This window comes from Quercus robur, chromosome 1, assembly GCF_932294415.1.
Source record: "Quercus robur chromosome 1, dhQueRobu3.1, whole genome shotgun sequence".
In the NCBI taxonomy this organism is placed as follows: Eukaryota; Viridiplantae; Streptophyta; class Magnoliopsida; order Fagales; family Fagaceae; genus Quercus; species Quercus robur.
Genome location: NC_065534.1, coordinates 49,748,377 through 49,770,796, shown reverse-complemented (window position 1 = coordinate 49,770,796; position 22,420 = coordinate 49,748,377).

Sequence of the window (22,420 nt, the reverse complement as noted above, 5' to 3'; positions counted from 1 at the left end):
TGCACCAACATTGAAGATCTTTTTTGGTGTTTCTATGTGAAGCTACTACAAATCAACTACAATAATCAAAGGGTTGCTATGGAGTTAGTCACATACTGGGATCCGTGCATCATTGGTTAGTCACGTACTAGGAGCCGTGCATTCAAAATGAGAAATTGTCACTGCAGAACAAGTCCAATTGGGTACTGGATAAGGGTTCAACTGTAGGTTGGTAGAAGGTACTGAGATTCCTTAACTTGTAACCACTTGTTTTGATAATAGTGGATTCTCGAGAATGGTGACCTTAAAATCATCTGGTGGGGTTTTTTACCGTGTTGGTTTTCTCCATTCGTAAACAAATCACCGTGTCAATTTAATTTCCGTTGCACTTAGTTTAATTAGTGATTTTTTTGTGCTACCACGCGCTTTGCATGTAATTAACTTAATTAATTCACTTGGCTAAATTAATTGGTTAATTTATCACAATGGATCAATTCGTTTTTGGCCTATCAAAGGATTTGGTTGCGCTTCATTGGGTCTCCTCCCATCTTATTTGGCCATTCAAAGTGTGGCTCATTCTTGATCTTCTCCGAGACTTGATGTACTAGTTCTCGAAACACTATATTAACCATTTGAGGAGCCGTAGGCCCAGATTGCCCATTAAAATCCCTTCAGGGTCTGTTATTGTTGTAACGGTCCAACCTGAAGTCCCTTCTCTCCTGAGGGACAACCTTAGCCTTTCCCTTCCCTTGTTGTTGGTCTTCCTCGACCCTCTTGTACTTATCAATTCAGTCCATGAGTTGGCGTACACTGGTAGCGAGCTTCCTAGTCAAAGACTTCCTTAAACCATGCTTGGCAGGTAAGACGACCTTAAAAGTCCTAGGCCACATCGTCAAAGCCACCGTCTATCTCGTTGAACATGTCCTAGTATCTGTCTAAGTACGTTTTCAGGGTCTCCCCTTCTCGCATGGCCATAGATAGTAGGGAATATAAGGTCCAAGGAACCCTACTGCACGTAATGAAGCGGGATCCAAAGGCCTAAGTGAGCTCCTTAAAGATATCAATGGAACCTGCACCTAGGCCATTAAACCACCTCATTGCCAAAGGCCCTAAACTAGAGTAGAACACCTTGCACATTAAGGCTTTATTCTTGGAGTGTACAGTCATTCTCTAGTTAAAGTGGCTTACATGCTCCATAGGGTCTGTTCGACCATTGTACATGGTGAACGTGGGCTAGGTGAACCGCCGAGGAAGTCTCCTTCCCTCAATTCTGCACATGAAAGGTGATCTGGAAATTTGGTTGAGCGCTCTGCTCATCGCTTCATTTCCCAAGCCTTTGGAAGATGAATTCATATTTCTACACTCGTGGTGGTAGTCCTTAACATACGAGAAAGACTCACTAGGAGGAGTTCTTGATCTGCGTCTATAACTACCATCCTTTTCACCGTCAGAAGAGAATTCCAAATTGGAGGGAGTTCGCTTTCACCGTTCTTGGCGTAGCTTTCTCTTTAAATGGTCAATCTCCAGTCGCAGGGCTCTGGTATCCTCCTCATGAGAAAGGTGGCTCCCATTTCGGGAATGGCTCCCATTTCAGGATTGGCTCCTACTAGTATGGGTGGTATGCATACTGACCTCCCGGTCCCTTCTTTGCTCAAGGTTGACAAATGGTCTTCACATTGGGACCCCATAGATTCTGCCTGGTTTGGACCTGAACCTACCATAGTTGAACGTCAAACTCATTAAAGCACAAGAATTTCCCATAGACGGCACCAATTGTAAGAACCAGATTTGAGTCCCTAGCCCAAAGGATTAATGAACTCAAGCCCAAAAAGCCCAATACAATGAATTTGTAGAAAGTGGGTTGGAAAACTGGGCTTTAATGAATCGAACAACAAGTAAAGTGGATTCAGATGACAAGAAAAATGAAGATTGTAAGGTTGAATTTATTCAACCATCTAATTGGCTTTATTTCGTGCCAAATTTGCTTGTAATTCAGCATTTAGTAACCCTGTATTTAGGTGGGTTTGTTGTAAGGGTAGTGAGTGAGATAGAGTGAAGATTGCTCAAGAGTGTGCAAGAAAACAGAGACTCGCGGGTGACTCGCGGCTGCAAGCCGCCAGAAGCACACACGTGCCAAGCATGCTGGAAGATGAACAGTCATGCTAGCTAGAGCACTACAGGACAAAACAGGACAACTGGCCATACGGTTAACTCGTGACTGGATCTCGCGACTTAGTCAAGCCGCGAGGTCAAGCCGCGAGCCACCCCTGTTTTGTAAAACCTGACGTTTCACATTCCTCTCCCACTCCAGTATAAATACCCCTTTTACCCACGATTGAAAGAGAGCTTCCAGAGAGAATTTTGAGAGAGAAACCCTAAAGAAAAACAAGATTGTTTCACCCACAATCTATACCTTAGAGTCTCTTCAAATTCCTCTACTCTCTTCCTCTTCATTGTCAAATCCTTGAGAGGCATTATACCAAACCTGGTTCTCACCATCATCATCACTGTGAGACAGTTGTTTGGGTTTCTGGGAAGCAGTTAGAAAGGAACCAATCTTCATTGGTTGATGCTACGGTCTAGTAGCGGAATCCGGGAAGCTAGAAAAGAAAAAGGTTCGGCGCAACCTCGTTGGAGCAAGAAGCTTGGAGGGCTTAGGTGCACTAGGTAGATTAGGCTTGGAGGGTCTATTGCTGTCCTTGTATCCCAACTGTATTTTCTAGTGGATTGTTTACCGCTTGGAGGGCGGCAGAGAGGTTTTACGTCGAGGGCTTCAGTTTCCTCTTCGATAACACATCGCGTGTTTTCTTTGTGTTTGCATCTTCCTTCCTCTCTATCTTTGCCTTTTTATTATCTGCTGTGGATTTTATTTTGTTATGGCTTAGATAGTTTTTAACCAATTTCACATTATTGCATATGTTAAGTTTCCGCACACTAGTTGTTTGACATATTGCTTGAATTGGTTAAGTTGTAATTTGGGGGTCTAAACGTTCAAAGGTGTTTTGTACACATTTTTGAACTTTCAAAGATTGACTAGTTTAATCTAAAGAAAACTGTTCTTGGCACAGTCCGAGGAGATCAGTTCTTATATATTAATTCTCAAATTGGATTACAAGTTCAGTTCTTGATTGCTACAATATTTCTCTTTCTATTTCTCAATCTCCCTCTTTCATCAGGGGTCTCTTACATTATATATCTCTCTTTGTATGATCTTGGCCCTCCACTTGTTGTTCGTCCAAGCTATCACTTAAGTGCTTGTCCCATCGGACACCCTCATAAGCCCTCTTTGAGTTGGGGTGACCAAAGCAGCACTGCTCAGGGGTCTTCTCCACATAAATGCAGCCAAAGAGTTAACTGCAGAGCATTCAATACGGTGATAGTAGCTTTTTCTTAGATATTTCTCAGCTCTCATTTTTTCATATATGTTCACAGTGCATATCCATATCAATAGAACATCTTAAAACGTCACTCTGGATAATAGAACTCACCTTCTAACCCCTTCTTCATTTAGCTAAGGAGATATTCCTTCTCGGCCTACCTCTCTTAGGCTTTACAATTATAACTCGCTTGTGAAGTTCAAAGTCTCACTCCTTCTATATTGTTGATCTATTCTCAGACCACTGTGCCTCCTCGAACAAGGCCCATGACCTAATATATATTTGGGCCTGCGTCCCCACACCTTTATTAATATTTCCTTAAAATGTAATAGTGTTGCTCTAGGTAAACCCAAACCCGACCTAAAATTTTTACCCGTGGATATCCAAACCCCGAAACTTAGCTACTACATGTACCTAATCTTTTTCCTGGATTTCTAACTAGCGGATATCCAAATTTGACTCAAATTGACCCTTTTTCTTTTCTTTTTTTTTTCTTTTTTTTTCCTGGTGTGCGGCTATATGGTATTGGGAAATTTTTGAGTTAAAAACATTGATTAACCATTTATTTTAGGTTGACATTAGTTTTACATTTTTAAAATTTAAATAAAATCTTATTAATTTCTTGAGATATCCAACTGCTATTGCTTATTAGTCTATTAAGATGATCCACAAATAAGGAGATCAGTTCTTATATATTTCTCACAAGTTTAATTACAAATTTGGTTCCTAATTGCTACAATGTTTCTCTCTTGATTTCAATCCCCTTCTCTCAATGCCTCTCTCTCCTTTTATACTCCCTTCCCCTTTCATCTTTACCCTCCACATCCAGGCCAGATGGTTGGTGTTGATACTTGTCCCATCAAAAACCTTCTTGAAGTCTATATGTAGTAGTTATAAGGCTGAAAACCACTGTTCAGGTATCACCTCCATATTAATGTGGCCAGAGGGTTAGCTACAGAGCATTTAATGTGGTGGTAGAAACTTTCTCCTTAGATATTTTAGGACTCCCCCCTATCCTACATTTCTGTAATGCTTATCCATACCAACAAAATTTCTTGGACCATTCCCCTGGACGGCAAACCATCTCTTTGGATCTCAGCTTTGGTCAACTGAGGAGGCCGTCATCCTCAGCCCATCCTTGTAGGCCCTTATGACCAAAACTAACTTTTTCTTTTACTAACATGGACTCCCTTGAAAATGTTTACTCCTCCTCAGACGACCTTTCATCCTCGGATTGGGCCTTAGGCCCAATATTTACATAGATAACGAGCTCCTTATTAATGTGGCCAGAGGGTTAGCTACAGAGCATTTAATGTGGCGGTAGAAGCTTTCTCCTTAGATATTTTAGGACTCCCTCCTATCCTACGTTTCTGTAATGCTTATCTGTACCAACAAAATTTCTTGGACCGTTCCCCTGGATGGCAAACCATCTCTTTGGATCTCAGCTTTGGTCAACTGAGGAGGCTGTCATCCTCAGCCCATCCTTGTGGGCTCTTATGACCAAAACTAACTTTCTCTTTTACTAACACAGACTCCCTTGAAAATGTTTACTCCTCCTCAGATGACCTTTCATCCTCAGATTGGGCCTCAAGCCCAATATTTACATAGATAACGAGCTCCTTGGCCCAATACCCCTACAATAACCCCTTGAGATTCTTCTTTCTAGCTCCTTAGGAAGAAAGGAGGATTTTGATGTAATGATAGTTGCTTTGTGCTCATTGCATCCCACCTCTAACTACGAAGACGCCTTTTTAACTGCCTAAGGCACACTCCTGGTGCTTCGGCATTTGAGACTCGTCTTCATTAAATTTTTATGGCTCCCTGTCCCCCACATTCTACGGTGTGATGCAAATCAAATGGTTGTGGATTTTGCTAGGAATCAAGCATGTTAGGACATATGTGTTTCACATGTTAAGAACATATGTCATGACTTTATGTAATTGGCTTATCCTTTGACAAAACGCACTTTACTTGTATTTGGGTTGATTTAGGATGTGTTTAAATACTTCAAGAAACCATGTTTCAAGATCAAGTGTTGAAGCCTTCAATTCTGTCCAAGAAAACAAGTTAATAGTGTAAATTTAATAAAGCTCAATAGCTGTATCTATCGAGCTTAAGAAAGCTGTTCAAAGTTCGGTGTGCTCAACACCTACTCGGCAGCTGCTTGACACCTCCTATCTATCGAGGTTTAAGATTTTCAGAATTCAAATATGATTTTCTTGGGATCCGTGAATATGTCTTTGGGCCTTCTTTTCTCCTAACCCTAGACATATAAAAGAATTGTTTTAAGGGCCGTCAAACAGTTCACAAGTTGCACAAGCATTGGGCAAACTCTGTTCAAGCAAATTGTGACCGAAGACGAAGTTCTTGCCCTAGTTCATCTCTTTCTCTTGAAGAAGTTGCTGTGTATGTACACCGTAGAGTTTTGTAACCAAGCATCTTCTTGATCTTCATCGTGTGGATGAACTAAAGAACTTTGCAACCAACAACCTTCTTAGTTGGTGATTAAAGTCGCGTACTGGGATCCGCGCAATTGGTTAGTCACGTACTTGGGAGTCGTGCATCTGAAAGGGGAACTGTCACTACAAAACAAGTCCAATTGGGTATTGGGGTAAGGGTTCAACTGTAGGTTGATAAGGTACTTGGGATTCCTTTACTTGTAACCGCTTGTTGTGATAATAGTGGAGTTTCGGGAGTGGTGACCTGAAAATCACCCGGTGGGGTTTTTGCCGTTAGGTTTTCCCCATTTGTAAACAAATCATCGTGTTATTTATTTTCTTCTGCGTTATTAGTTTATTGGTGATTTGTTTGTGCTACCACGTGTTTGTATGATAAATTGATTAATTAATAACTTGACTTATTAATTAATTAATTTCTATCATAAGGGGTCATTCAATTTGTGGCCTATCAAGTGGTATCAGAGCAGGCACACTCTGATTAGGGTTTAATCTTTGCTGTGTTGATCCATTGACCCCTGTTGTCATGGCTGTAACCGGATTGAAGAGATCTTTGCTTTCAAATACATCTTGTTTTTCTAATCTTTTTTTGATTGAGTGTTTCAGAAAATACAAGTCTAAAAGTTATTTGAATTCTCTTATGATGACTATTGAAAAAGATCTCAGTTTGGCTAAGAAGAAACTAGACTGTCTCAGAATGAAAATGTGCAAAGGAGTTTATCTGAGAAGAGTAAAAGTTAAAGGCTTAGCTCAAAAAAGGCAGATGAGAGAAAGCACCATCCCCACTGATCTGTCATCTAAACATGAAGTGTGTTTTATGACGAAATCCACATTTAAAGTTACGGACACATGTTTGTGGTACCTCGACAGCGGTTGCTCAAGACACATGACTGGAGACAGATCTCTCTTCAAGACTTTCGAGTCTAAAAAGGGGTGGCAATGTCACTTTTGGTGATGGGAGCAAATCTCAAATTAAAGGAAAGGGAACTATTTCTCTACCTGGACTACCAGACATTGCAAATGTCCTCTATGTAGAAGGTCTAAGGGTGAACTTGTTAAGCATAAGTCAAATATGTGATCAAGACTTCATGGTACTATTCTCAAAGGGAAAATTTCTTGTCATGGATGAGTCTGGAAAGAACCTCATAAGTGGTGTTTGCACTTTAGACAACTGTTATGGATTGGTTCCTGATGCTGATATTGTGTGCAACAGCATTCGTTTGCCAAATGAAGATTTATGGCATCAACGGATGGGACATGCTAGTTACAAACATCTTTCTATTGTATCTAGGCATGAATCAGTATTGGGAATACCAAAGCTTAGTAAAATGAACAATGTGGTGTGTGGACCATGTCAGCTTGGGAAACAGACAAAAGCTAAGCATCCAAGCACTCAGACATCAGCTACATCTAGGCCATTGGAGCTTCTACATTTGGATCTTATAGGTCCAACTAGAACCGAGTCTCTTGGTGATAAGAGATACATCATGGTTGTGGTAGACGACTTCACTAGGTACACTTGGGTCATTCTCTTACGATCCAAGTCTGATGCTTCTAAGCACATTGAAGCCTTATGCACAAGATTGCAGAATGAGAAAAACCTAAAGATTGATCGAATTCGAAGTGACCATGGTAAAGAATTTGAGAACTCATATATGGAGTCCTTTTGCCAAAGATAAGGCATATCTCAAGAATTCTCTGCTCCTATTACTCCTCAGCAGAATTGTGTGGTAGAAAGAAAGAACAGAGTTATTCAGGAGATGGCCAAAGCCATGTTATACAACAAGGATTTGGCCAGAAATTGTGGGGAGAAGCTGTTAACACTACTTGTCATACAGTTAATAGGGTGTACTTCAGATCGGTACCAAGAAGACTCCATATGAGTTATGGAAAGGAAGGAAGCCGAATGTGAAGTACTTCAAGATCTTTGGAAGCACCTGTTTCATCCTCAAGGATAGAGAGAATGTTGGAAAGTTTGACTCTAGGAGTGATGAAGGTATATTTTTGGGCTACTCCTCTACAAGCAAGGCCTATCGGGTATACAACAAGAGAACTATGAAGGTAATGGAGACAATGAATGTTGTTATTGATGAGTCTTCAGATTTTGGTTCTCAGAAATAAATTGAGGAGTTACCCAAAGAAATTCTTCCTCCTGAGCCTAATAAAGTTCAAGAACTTATTGAACAAGAACCTGCGTCTCCAAGTGCTCCTAGTACTCCCAGTGTTTTGGAAGATTCTACAGACATACCCACTTCACCAGATTCTAAGTCTCATGAAGAGAAAAGACCTTCATCCAGGATTAAATTAAATCATCCTCCAGAAGTTATTGTGGGAAATATGAATGAACTCACATTAAGGAAATGAACTATTGATAAATGCGTTGCTAACTTTGTGTCTTACTCTTGTTATTTGTCATAGGTTGAATCCACAAAAGTTGAGGAAGCTCTTCAGGATGAAAGTTGGGTTGAAGCAATGCATGATGAACTTCTTCAGTTTCAGAGGAATGATGTTTGGACCTTGGTACCTAGATCAGAGGGTGAACACATCATTGGTACAAAGTGGATATTCCTCTATAAGACTGATGAGGAGGGCAATGTGATCCGCAACAAGGATTGGCTTGTAGCTCAAGGATACTCGCAAATGGAAGGAGTAGACTATGATGAAACATTTGCTCCGATTGCCCGTATGGAGTCCATCAGAATTCTCCTTGCACTGGCTTGTCAATTAAAGTTCAAGCTTTAACAGATGGATGTGAAGACTGCTTTCTTAAACGGATTGGTCAAAGAAGACATTTATGTGGCTCAACCAAAAGGATTTATTGATCCACACTTTCTAGATCATGTACTGTACCTCAAGAAGGCACTCTATGGGTTAAAGCAAGCCCCCAGAGCTTGGTATGATCGGCTTACACAATACTTGGGTTCACAAGAGGAAAGGCTGATCAGACTCTTTTCATCAAAAGAGAAGATAGCAAGCTGATAGTTGCCCAAGTCTATGTTGATGACATTATCTTTGGATCGACTAAGGATGAACTTGCTTATGATTTCTCAAAACTCATGCAGGCCGAGTTCGAGATGAGCATGATTGGAGAGCTGACTCACTTCCTTGGGTTGCAGATTCGTCAACAAGATTCAGGTATATTCCTATCTCAATCTAAATATGCTAAGAATCTTGCGAAAAAGTTTGGTTTAGAATCTGCTAATTCTATCAGAACCCCTATGAGCCCAAATGTTAAACTCACTATTGACTTGTTAGGTAAAAGTGTTGATCCTTCTCTATATAGAAACATGATAGGTAGTTTTCTTTATCTTACTGCTAGTAGACCTGACATTAGTTACAGTGTTGGAGTGTGTGCTAGACATCAAGCTAATCCCAAAGAGTCCCATATGACTACTTTAAAGAGAATCATAAAGTATGTCAAAACCACTGCTGAGTTTGGTGTGTGGTACAGCAAGGACACAAGTGATGTCCTAGCTGGGTACTCTGATGTTGATGGGGCTAGGAATACTGATGATTGAAAGAGTACTTCAGGGGGTTGTTTCTATGTGGGTAATAATCTTGTCTCTTGGATGAGTAAAAAGCAAAACTCCATCTTATTATCCACTGTAGAAGCTGAGTACATTACTGCTGGTAGCTGTTGCACCCAACTCCTATGGATGCAAAAACTCCTCCATGATTATGGTATCTGTCAAGAACATCTCACTATCTCTTGTGATAATACCAGTGCCATTAACATCTCTAAGAATCCGGTTCAACATTCTAGAACCAAACACATAGAGATTTGACATCACTTCATTAGGGAGCTTATCAAAGATGGTACTCTTACTCTTGAGTTTATTCACACCGATGATCAGAAGGCTGACCTATTTACCAAACCTCTTGACAGTAAACGCTTCGAATTCCTTCGTCAAAACATTGGTGTTATCTCCATGGGACGATCTTCCTCTCTTTTTCTTTCTTCCTCATGCATCTACATCTAGTTTTTATGCTTTGGTTGTTTAACATGTTTTTGTTTGGTTATTTTTCAGTTTTGCTTTGTTTTGTTTTTCATATAAAAATAAATAAATAAATTGAAAAATTAGAAAAATACAAAAACAGTGTGTGTTTTGTGCACATTGGTACTTGTGTACCTTGGATGGCCATTGAAACAAAGTCTTCTAAACTTTGTATCATTTGTAGCTTAGATGAGCATTTCTATGCACAACTAAGCAAGTGAGCATTGTGGCTCTTGTTTGTGATGAGTAAGATTAAGTTGTCTCTTGTACTTAACACTCATATCACTCTTTTTGACGGGAATGACTAAAAAATCCTAAGAGAAAGGCATTAATAACTATCTCACCACTGTTGCCCGTCAATCATAATATGACACTTGTATGCTTCGGCATAGCAAAAGTGCAGTTTCAATGACATTTGTGTGCTTAGGCATACCAAAATTGAAATGTCAAATATCATTGGGTATTTATTTTCTCTCTCTAATATGCCCATGCATGATATGCTTAAAAGAAAAATATGCAAAGAAAAATCAAAAGCAAAAAGATAAAAAATGCTTTAAAAATGATTACAAGCGTGTATTCTAGGAGATGTGGAAGTTATAAGATGTACCTCGAAGGTGGTAGTCCCCATCAAGCAATTATGATTATGTGTGAGTTAAAGCGATTTTCTCATATCTCAAATCGTCATAACATGTATACACTTATGCAATCTTGCAATATTTTTCACACACAACACGCAATATTCTTTGCAATTCTTGATACATGTGCAGGTACAATGTGATTTGGCCATCACAAGGTTTTACATGTATTAATGTATGCTCACTAAACTGTTATGACTTGTTTTTGAAATATAAAATTGGTTAGACTTGTTTAGTGTGTGTGTGTGTGTGTTTCTTTTTGGAGATCTATGTGCTTAAGATTATTATTTAGAGATGATTTTGAGAGCTTAATATGTTGGGTGGATCATTGGTTGAGTTGCTTGTTGGATTGAATTCATGTCTATGTTTTTCACATCTCGAAAAACTGATTTTAAATGCTGGCTCGACACCTCCTCGATACCTCCTCGATACCTTGCTGTCTGTCGAGCTTCTTCAGCTTTTTCTAATCACAATCCCGATAGCTTCTAGATACCTGGTGGATCGATCGAGAATGGTTTTGCATCCTCAATAGCTTCTCGACACCTGGTGGATCGATCGAGCTTCTGTTCTTCGTTCTATTGGATTGTTCCTCGACACCTCCTCGATACCTCAGCTGTCGACGACCATTTTTCTCGACACCTCCTCGACAGATATCTCGATACCTCTCGATACCTGCATCTATCGAGATTTACTGCTGGTACTATTTAAACATCCTGTACGATCCGTCTCTCATTTCACTAGATCTCTCTCTCGATACGTCTCTGATTTCTCTCCCAAACTCTCTCATCTCACTCCCTTAACTGTTCCTCAAGGTTTCTTCAAGCTTTTTCAAGTTTTTCTTCACTTGGTAAGCTTCTAATCCTTTCACATTCATGCATTTCATGTTTTGAAACCTAGGTTTTGGGGTTTTTGAAAATTTTTTGGGGTTTTTCAAAATTGATGAGTTTTTATTGAAATTTTGGGATGGCTTTTCACTTAAATGAGTTTAAAACCTCATACATTGCATCACATTAGCATTATAACGGTATTGTCATGCATTTAGATGTGTGCTATCTGTTTGTGTGCTGATAGGTTTGGATTGGGCTGAGCCCATGATGCAATTTCTTTTGCATGTCACATGTTCATGCATTTCCCATGCATACGTACTCTTTTTCAATATACTTGTTATACTTGAAATTGCTGAGGACTTTTTTGATTGTCTTTCTTTCTCTCCCTCTCTTTCTGTTTACGTTAGTCGTGTCTATGGCACCTAAGCGTAAATCTACTCCAGCCCGTAACCCTCTTCGTTCTGGAGCTTCTTCGTCATCTAATCCAACTCTATCTCATATTCAGTTCCATGATGATGATGCCTTTAAGGAATTTTTGGAGAACATTTCTAGACGAGGCATTCATTGGGAACGCCAAGTCGTTCTGTCGGACTTTGCCGACACCAACCTTCCCTCTGTCATTCACAGTAGAGGATGGGAGTCACTGTGTGACGTCTCGGTCACCTGTCCTTTCGTGCTTATCCAGGAGTTTTACTCTAACATGCACGGGATTGATCGTTCAGTACCTCTTTTCTTCACTCGCGTTCAAGGTACGCGCATTCCTATCACACCGCAACTTGTTGCGGATGTGCTTCAGGTCCTTAGGATAGAGTTTCCTGACTATCCTAGTTGTGAGCATCTGAGAACTGTGTCTAGGGATGAGCTCATGTCTACTTTTTGTGAGTGCCCTTCTGCTTGGGGTAAGCGTCTGTTTACACCATGTTGACCTTTTGCTAAAGGTCCTAGATTCATGAACATGGTGATGACCTTTGTTTTGCATCCACTCTCTCACTATAACTCCATTACAAAGCCTTGTGCTCGATTTTTGTTACTCTTCTTGAGCATCTTACTATAGATTTCCTTTCTCATTTCATTCTGTCTATTAAAGATGTTCATCTAGATTCGGCGTCCCATGATAAGCTCATCTTTCCTTCCGCTATCACGAGGATCTTACACCATTTTTCCATTCCTTTTCCCTCTTCTGACCATTTCACCGTCATGTGTGCCATAGATTACGCTACCGTTAAACGTAGCGAGGCCCAGCTTCGATCGCGGCAGTTGGATTCTGCAGCTCTCCCTCCCGTTTAGCTCCATCCATATCCACTCCTCCCTCTTCTTCGAGCGATGTGACTTTAGGAGACATCATGGCGCAGCTGCAGCGCATGGATGCTCGCCTAGATACACTCTCTACGAAGTTGTATCAGGTGAACGTTCGTGTCGGTCATATTGCACGACGACAAGCGTCCATGGGTGGTTTTGCTCCTAAGGCTACTCCTTTACCACCTTCTCCTGTGGCTTCTGATTCTGAGGATGAGGATGATACTGATGGTGATGACGATGATGCTGATGGAGATGCTAGCTCTACCGATAAGATGTCTACTTAACACTCTTACCCTTTGTCACTCGTGACAAAAAGGGGGAGTCGTTTTGATATGAAAGTAGTCAGTTTTAGAGGGAGAGTTAGTATAGGACTATTTTTGTTAGGGGGAGTGTTGATACATTTTAAGGGATGTAGTAAGGATAGTATGTATCTTTTCTTTTCTTTCCTTTTAGATACATTACTCTTGTACATGAGGTCTTGTGACCATTTATAGACATACATTGTACTTATCTCTTTCTTTATATTGATGTATGTTTTTTTTTTACCTACCCCTTCATGTGTTATTTCTTTTCTCCTTTAATACACATGTTTCTTATACTTGTATGCAATCTATTATTTCTGTTTCACACAAAGATGCCTTGATGAGTTTTGTTTTAAAGTGTTTAAGAAATACAGGTTGTCAAAGTCTACTTGCCATAAACTCTCTTCTTGCAAAGTTTTTCAAGAGTTTGTGTTAGGATAGATTTTATTGTATTTAACAAGTGAATATGAGTTGAGTGATTTATGACTTCTCTCATATGTTCATTTGTTTGTTGTGGTTTTGTCACGGATTGCCAAAGGGGGAGATTGTTAGGACATATGTGTTTCACATGTTAAGAACATATGTCATGACTTTATGTAATTGGCTTATCCTTTGACAAAACGCACTTTACTTGTATTTGGGTAGATTTAGGATGTGTTTAAATACTTCAAGAAATCATGTTTCAAGATCAAGTGTTGAAGCCTTCAAGTCTGTCCAAGAAAACAAGTTAATAGTGCAAATTCATTAAAGCTCGACAGTTGGCTCGACAGCTATATCTATCGAGCTCAAGAAAGCTGTTCAAAGTTCGATGTGCTTGACACCTACTCGACAGCTGCTCAACACCTACTATCTGTCGAGGTTTAAGATTTTTCGAATTCAAATATGATTTTCTTGGGATCCGTGAATATGTCTTTGAGTCTTCTTTTCTCCTAACCCTAGACATATAAAAGGATTGTTTTAAGGGCCGTCAAATAGTTCACAAGTTGCACAAGCTTTGAGCAAACTCTGTTCAAGCAAATTGTGACCGGAGGCGAAGTTCTTGCCCTAATTCATCTCTTTCTCTTGAAGAAGTTGCTGTGTATGTGCACCGTAGGGTTTTGTGACCAAGCATCTTCTTGATCTTCATCATGTGGATGAACTGAAGAACTTTGCAACCAACAACCTTCTTAGTTGGTGATTGAAGTCGCGTACTGGGATTCGCACAATTGGTTAGTCACGTACTTGGGAGTTGTGCATCTGAAAGGGGAACTATCACTACAGAACAAGTCCAATTAGGTATTGGGGTAAGGGTTCAACTATAGGTTGGTAAGGTACTTGGGATTCCTTTACTTGTAACCGCTTGTTGTGATAATAGTGGAGTTTCGGGAGTGGTGATCTGAAAATCACCCGGTGGGGTTTTGCTGTTAAGTTTTCCCCATTCGTAAACAAATCACCATGTTATTTATTTTCCGCTGCGTTATTAGTTTATTGGTGATTTGTTTGTGCTACCATGCGTTTGCATGATAAATTGATTAATTAATAACTTGGCTAATTAATTAATTAATTTCTATCATAAGGGGTCATTCAGTTTGTGGCCTATCAAAGTGAGAATTTTCCCGCTTCTAACTCCTTCCTTGATATAAATACCACTCAAATCAATTACTCATCTCACTTTAGCATTGATTTCATTTTAGCGCACATACTCTAAACCTGCAAACTGTCCCAACTCACTTGTGCCCTTACAAATACCAAAAGCCTGTCTGAGGACACTTTTATTCTTTCTGTAAGTCTTCCTAAACCTTTACTCTTTATTTTTCTAGTACACTCTTCTTTTCTTGGTGTCTTTTCCTCCTCAGCTCTTTTTCCATCTCTTTATCTTCTTAATTCCCCCAAACTTTCCTTAGGGATGGGTAGATTCACCCCTTTAGTAGATTCTGAGGAGGGTTTAGAGAAATTTAGGGCTTAGTATAAAATCCCTCCAGGAGTAGCCATTAGATACTGTAAAGATGGGCAATGGCACGAAGATAGGTAAGAGGGAGAAGTAGTAATCCTGATGATTTCCTTTATAGAGGGAGGAATGAGAATTCCTATGGGTACAGTTACTAGGGACTACTTAGAGCCCATAGGTTAGCTCCCACCCTATGCACACCCAACATGTTTAGAATCTTAGGTAGTATAGATGCCCTTAACGAGAGAATGGGCTTAAACCTCACACACCACGACGTCAATTGGGTTTACAACCTTCATCACTTAAAGGGGCAGGGGTATTACCTAAAATCTAGGTACCCTGAGGTCAAGCTTATCCAATGCCTCCCCGACTCCAATAAAGGCCTAAATAAGGATTTCTTGATCATATCAGGGGAGTGGCACGATGGCCTTCCCTACCCGACAAGAGAGGGGAAACCAAGTGGGGCTCTAGGTCTAGGTTTACAATTTCTAAGTTGCTCCCTTTTCTTTTTCCTTTGTTTGTTTTTGTACCTGAAAATTCCTTTGACTTGAGTTGTCCTTTTCTAATGATGTTTTTTGTTTCTCTTGATGGTTTTGCAGATAAGAGAGCTGCCATTCCCAGCTTCAGTCTAGTGAACTAGCAAAGCTTGGACAAAATCTTGAAGGCCAAGGTGTTTGTCCACACAAACGGACAACTAAAGGCTGCCCACTTGATCTTGGATTACATTCTGATTTCCAAGACCTTCCAAGCGCTGAAGTGTGTAATCAAGGCAAGGGACCCGTGTTTGCAACGGATCAGCGTTGCTACTCCAGGGTTCCTCATCACTGGTCCAATCCCAAAGGGCACACTTACCACTAATTCGATACCAGAAGGCATCCTAAAGGTCGCCATGCCATAACAACATACAGCCAAGGAGGGAACTTCTTCTCATCCTGTCATCATAAAGGAAGAAGAAGAAAAAGAAGAAGTAGTAGAAGTGTTCGATTCCGGCGATGAGTTCAACGTCTTCAACCAAATTTTGTCCCTAGTAGCTTCACCTAGTGACCTCGGCTCTCCTTCCTCAGCCCAATCCATCCCTCACCAAGAAGATGCTAACACCTCAGACGAAATGAGGATACAACGTAAGCAAAGGTCTACCCTTCAATAATTGTTGGAATCCTAACCTAAGGGACACGCATGAAAGTTCAAAAACGTGTACAAAAACACTTTTGAACGTTTAGACCCCCAAAAACCAACTTAACCAACACAAGCAATATGTCAAACAACTAGTGTGCGGAAACTTAACATATGCTATAATATGGAATTGGTTAAACAACTATCTAAGCCATAACAAAATAAACCACAGCAGATAATGTAAAGGCAGAGATAGAGAGGAAGGAAGATGCAAACATAGAGATAACACCAGATGTGTTATCGAAGAGGAAACCGAAGACCTCGGCGAAAAACCTCTCCGCCACCCTCCAAGCGGTAATCAATCCACTAGAAAATACAGTTGGGATACAAGGACAGCAATAGACCCTCCAAGCCTAATCTACCCAATGCACCTAAGCCCTCCAAGCTTCTTGCTCCAACGAGGTTGCGCCGAACCTTTTTCTTTTCTAGCTTTCCGGATTCCGCTACTACACCGTAGCATCAACCAATGAATATTGGCTCCTTCCTAACTGCTTCCCAGAACTCCAAACGTCTGTCTCACAGAGATGATAATAGTGAGAACCAGGTTTGGTATAATGCCTCTCAAGGATTTGACAATGGAGAGGAAGAGAGTGAGGGATTTTGATGAGACTCTAAGGTAGAGATTATGGGTGAAACAATCTGGTTTTTCTTTAGGGTTTCTCTCTCAAAATTCTCTCTGGAAGCTCTCTTTCAATCGTGGGTTAAAAGGGTATTTATACTGGAGTGAAGAGGAATGTGAAACGTCAGGTTTTTCCAAAACAGGGGTGGCTCGCGGCTTGACCTCGCGGCTTGACTAAGTCGCGAGTTCCAGTCGCGAGTTAACCGTATGGCCAGTTGTCCTGTTTTGTCCTGTAGTGCTCCAGCTAGCATGACTGTTCATCTTCCAGCATGCTTGGCACGTGTGCAGTTTCTGGCGGGTTGAAGCCGCGAGTCCACCCGCGAGTCCCAGCCGCGACACTCTGTTTTCTTGCACACTCTTGAGCAATCTTCACTCTATCTTACTCACTACCCTTACAACAATCCCACCTAAATACAGGGTTACTAAATGCTGAATTACAAGCAAATTTGGCACGGAATAAAGCCAATTAGATGGTTGAATAAATTCAACCTTACAATCTCCCCCTTTGGCTATTCCGTGACAAAACCCTAAAAAAGACTCTAGACTTAACATGTGAGTTGGGAACAGTTGAACAAAACTCACTCACACCTAACTCTAGAAGCTGTGAAGCACTTGAATCATATGAACATAAACTCCTGAAACACAACAATACACCATGATCATTGTAAGCAGAAAATTATAAATGCATATGAAACAGGCAATATGAGATCAAGCAAAGATGGAGTTAATAAACAAACCATGGCTTGATCAACCAAGTGAACACCACAAGGTAGTGATCACAGTGCTCATTCACACTTGGAATGAACACAAGGACATACAAGTTAACAAGCACAAGGCAAGACACTTGTATGCTCAACACTCAACCAATGCATAGCACACAAGGCATATGCATCTAGGAACAATCCTACAAGGGCACAAGAGTGACAGTACATAAACCAAAATGCAGAACATTTAGATTAAAGTACTGATTTTAACATAGCATAATGGCTGCACTTAAGCAAGGTACATACCATAAAGCCTACAAATTATGCATAAAACAATAACCCTAAAAGCTTACAAAAGCACATGGGTACAAACCACATTATATTGAATAAAAACTTAAACAATATAAACTAAAAGTGCTTAAAGTTTCTCCCCTTCAAAATGATGAGAAGCTGTGATGCACTTGGAACATATATACTTGTAACCTGAAACACTTGCACAAAACACATTAGACCCTCAAGGTAAAGCAAGTAATAAAAGGACAAGTATAATGTAACAGGCAAATTGTGATCAAGTAAACATGATGTAAAACATATGAGCAACTTGATCAAACACCAAAACAGTCATATAGAAATGACTACAATGATCATATAGCAAAGCAAATGATCATTCGAACATGCATTCAATGAAGCACAATAGCATAGGGATATATGCATGTCCAAAACACAAACACGATGCAAAACAAGAAAACAAACACAATAAAGTTTTATTGTTAACACAATGTCTTCTCCCCCTTGGTATATGCATCTCCCCTATGGAATATCTCTCCCCCTACGAATGTGCACGAGAAATAGAATTTCTCCCCCTAAGGATGTGCACAAGAGTCATATAGAAATGACAAAATACTCCGGAATACTCTCTAGAGTATACTCTCCCCCTTTTTGTCAGGAATAGACAAAGGGTCAAGGAGAAAAGAGGGCAAGAGATGAAGGTACGAACAATGCTAATGATGCATGAGGGGTGCAAGATGAATGAGAAAATGAAGCTCAAACCCATGACAAAATAAAATGCTACAAAGCATAAGACAGACATGACATACTAGGATGAAGAAGCAAGGTCTATACCAATGCATGACAAGGGTAGCAAATGTGTGTGCAAGAGGTGGCTAAGTGCAATGCATGACCAATGCATGAAAAATGCACATGTGGGGCAAAGTGTGCAAAATACACAACAAATGATCCAAACATGTTCCTAATGAGGAAACATGAGAAACCCCAAAGTTTGGTACTCATCGGAGTCCAAACAAGCGAGAAAATGTCTAAGAGGCATTTTATCAAACACGTAGCATGCACACTATGAACAATAATGTGAAACAATGCATGAACATCATGAAATCCACCCTTAATACATGTTCTTTCTGCCACAAGAGGCCAACATCCAATGCATATTAACAAAAGAAACCAATCCCATAAAGAAATTTGACAAAAATTAAGTTTTCCCAACCCCAATGATAAAAGTCCCAACCAAGAGCACAAAACTCACCAAAACATAATCCAAGGATCAAAAATCAATGAAAAGAGTTTATAATTACCTTAGAGATGTTAATGGATTGAAAAACCATTCAAATTGGTTGGGTTTTGATGTAAAAATATTGAAAGAGGGGTTTTAGAGAGGATGGGAGAGGTTTAAAACAAGTTTCCCATGAAAAAGCTCTTTAAAAAGCTGATTCTGGGCGACTCGCGACTGGCGAGTCGCGAGCCAAGTCGCGAGCGAGCCGCGAAACCTCTCTGTCTGAGCTCGCGGCTTAGACTTGTGGCTTGCAAGCCGCCAAACCGACCAGCCAAAACTGGCAGCTTGCTGGCAGCTCACGCAAGTAGCCAAAATGAGTGGCCAAAAAATCTGACACTTGTTTTTCAAACCAGAACATGTTTAAACATTGAAAAACAAAGTAAGCATTAAACATAAACACAAAAAGTGATAAAAATCACTTCCAAAAACATATAAAATGATCAAAAATATTTTTGGATTGAACCATATATGATTGAGCACACACACATCACATTTAGACAAGTACAATCTAACAAATGAATAAGACATTCATTGAACATTAGGCATGTGTGTTGTGTGTGTGTGTATCAAATGTGGAATAGTCCTTAGTCTAGAGTGAAGCTTCAATGATCAATTCAATCAAGTCATACATAACTAGTACTAAGTCAAGTGGTTTATCTCAATTATAGAAGTGAACATATATGACCTCCCACAAGAAAATGATTACATAAGATTGAAGCTTTTCATTTGGCTTCTTACAATTCATATCATTTGATCATTTTGAATCAATACAACTCATTTTGAGCAATACATCTCATTTTTGAGATTGATGCCTGAAATTTTTGATATTTCACTTTGAAGAACAAGCCTTTGGCTTTTTGGGCATCATACATTTTCATATAAGTCGCTTTCCCTTTTTCCTAGTCGAATACTAGTATGTGCGACGACTTTTGCAGCTCATTATCTCTTTTCATTTTGAGATTTACATTTATTGAGCTCTTTAAGCAATAAAAATAAAAGAGTGGGAAGAGATATAAGCACAAGTCTACGCATGTATCAAAACCAACATGACTATTGACTAATCATTCATGACAAGCTTGAAGATCGATTTACAACAATCACACAAAGAAGTCAAGATTTTTCCCACAAAGATATAGGTGCAAAAATAACAAGCTAAGCTCGTAAATGCACAAAGCCATTTGTACAAAGGTACAAGGCCAAACTCACATGTGATATGTGCTCAAATATATACGATCAAACTTTTTGAATTTTTTTTTTTTTCACTTTTTATGTGGTTTTGGATTTTTACTCACACAAAATAGAAACATAAAAGTAAGATCAAAAATGAAACAATGCATACAAATAAATGCAAGATGCACAAAATGCATGAAGATATGACATTTAATGCATGAAGGGTCCTACAAAGATCGAAAGAATTAGATCAAGGACCAAAAGAGCAAAAGCTCAACCATAGGAACCCTTCCTCATCCAAACGGAACGATTGTTTGGAATGAGTGTCTCAAGAGAAGCGAGACGAGGGTTGGAAGAATGAGAACAGGAGATGCACATAGTCAAGGTGTTAAGAGCATTAAACATTTTCTTTAACAACATGCTATTTTCACTCAAATCCAGTTTACTCTTTTTAGCACTTCCAAAAAGCTCAAGTTTCTCTTTTCTTTTGATTCTTTTAAAAGCATGAAACTTAGAGCATTGAGGTCTTAGATGACCAAAGGCACCACAATGGTGGCAAACAATGTGTTTAGGTCCACTAGGCCTTTTGGGAAGGGATCTAGCAATATGATTTTGTTCCATCTTCAACTTATGACATTGAGGTCTTATATGACCAATCACACCACAATGGTGGCAAGTTGGAACAAACTTAGATCCATCCAAAGCCTTAGGTTGAGACCTAAACAGAGGCTTTGACTTAACAGCCTTTCTCTCCACATTTTGATTTCTCTTATGTGGAGGAATGTACACCGATTTGTCCTTTAAGGTAGAACACACACTAGGCACAAAATCGGGTACTATAACATGATTGCAACAAATATTTTCATCCTTTTTAACAATAGGGTCAGCAATCAAACACTTGGCATGCATCTTAAGAGATTCATTTTCACATTTAAGATCATCAACAAGTTTGTTAGACAAAACAAGTTTAGCATCCAAGTCCATATTCAAACATTCAAACTCTTTCAGCTTTTCATGAGAAATTTCAGCAAGTTTTTTATATTTCTCAACCAATTTGTTGGATTCATTGAGCTTAGCAATCAAATCATCCTTTTCACAAAATAACTTGCTCAAATTCTTTTGAAACTTCTTAGCATTTTTCTTTAAGAGTTTGTCAACACCACCCATAGATTCAAATAACATGTCATCACACTTATGAGGATTAACACTCATAGAGGCAATTTCACAAACACGTGGCATGTTACATTCATTACCAACCAAATCATGCAAAGAGTCATACAAAGCACAATCCATGGCAAATAAACACAAGGGGTCAAGGATCACACTTAGGTATTTAAACCACAACAAGTGTACCTGCTCTGATACCAATTGAAAGTTCAAAAACGTGTACCAATACACTTTTGAACGTTTAGACCCCCAAAAATTAACTTCACCAACACAAGCAATATGTCAAACAACTAGTGTGCGGAAACTTAACATATGCTATAATATGGAATTGGTTAAACAACTATCTAAGCCATAACAAAATAAACCACAGCAGATAATGTAAAGGCAGAGATAGAGAGGAAGGAAGATGCAAACACAGAGATAACACCAGATGTGTTATCGAAGAGGAAACCGAAGACCTCGGCGAAAAACCTCTCCGCCGCCCTCCAAGCGGTAATCAATTCACTAGAAAATACAGTTGGGATACAAGGACAGCAATAGACCCTCCAAGCCTAATCTACCCAATGCACCTAAGCCCTCCAAGCTTCTTGCTCCAACGAGGTTGCGCCGAACCTTTTTCTTTTCTAGCTTTCCGGATTCCGCTACTACACCGTAGCATCAACCAATGAATATTGGCTCCTTCCTAACTGCTTCCCAGAACTCCAAACGTCTGTCTCACAGAGATGATAATAGTGAGAACCAGGTTTGGTATAATGCCTCTCAAGGATTTGACAATGGAGAGGAAGAGAGTGAGGGATTTTGATGAGACTCTAAGGTAGAGATTGTGGGTGAAACAATCTGGTTTTTCTTTAGGGTTTCTCTCTCAAAATTCTCTCTGGAAGCTCTCTTTCAATCGTGGGTTAAAAGGGTATTTATACTGGAGTGAAGAGGAATGTGAAACGTCAGGTTTTTCCAAAACAGGGGTGGCTCGCGGCTTGACCTCGCGGCTTGACTAAGTCGCGAGTTCCAGTCGCGAGTTAACCGTATGGCCAGTTGTCCTGTTTTGTCCTGTAGTGCTCCAGCTAGCATGACTGTTCATTTTCCAGCATGCTTGGCACGTGTGCAGTTTCTGGCGGGTTGAAGCCGCGAGTCCACCCGCGAGTCCCAGCCGCGACACTCTGTTTTCTTGCACACTCTTGAGCAATCTTCACTCTATCTTACTCACTACCCTTACAACAATCCCA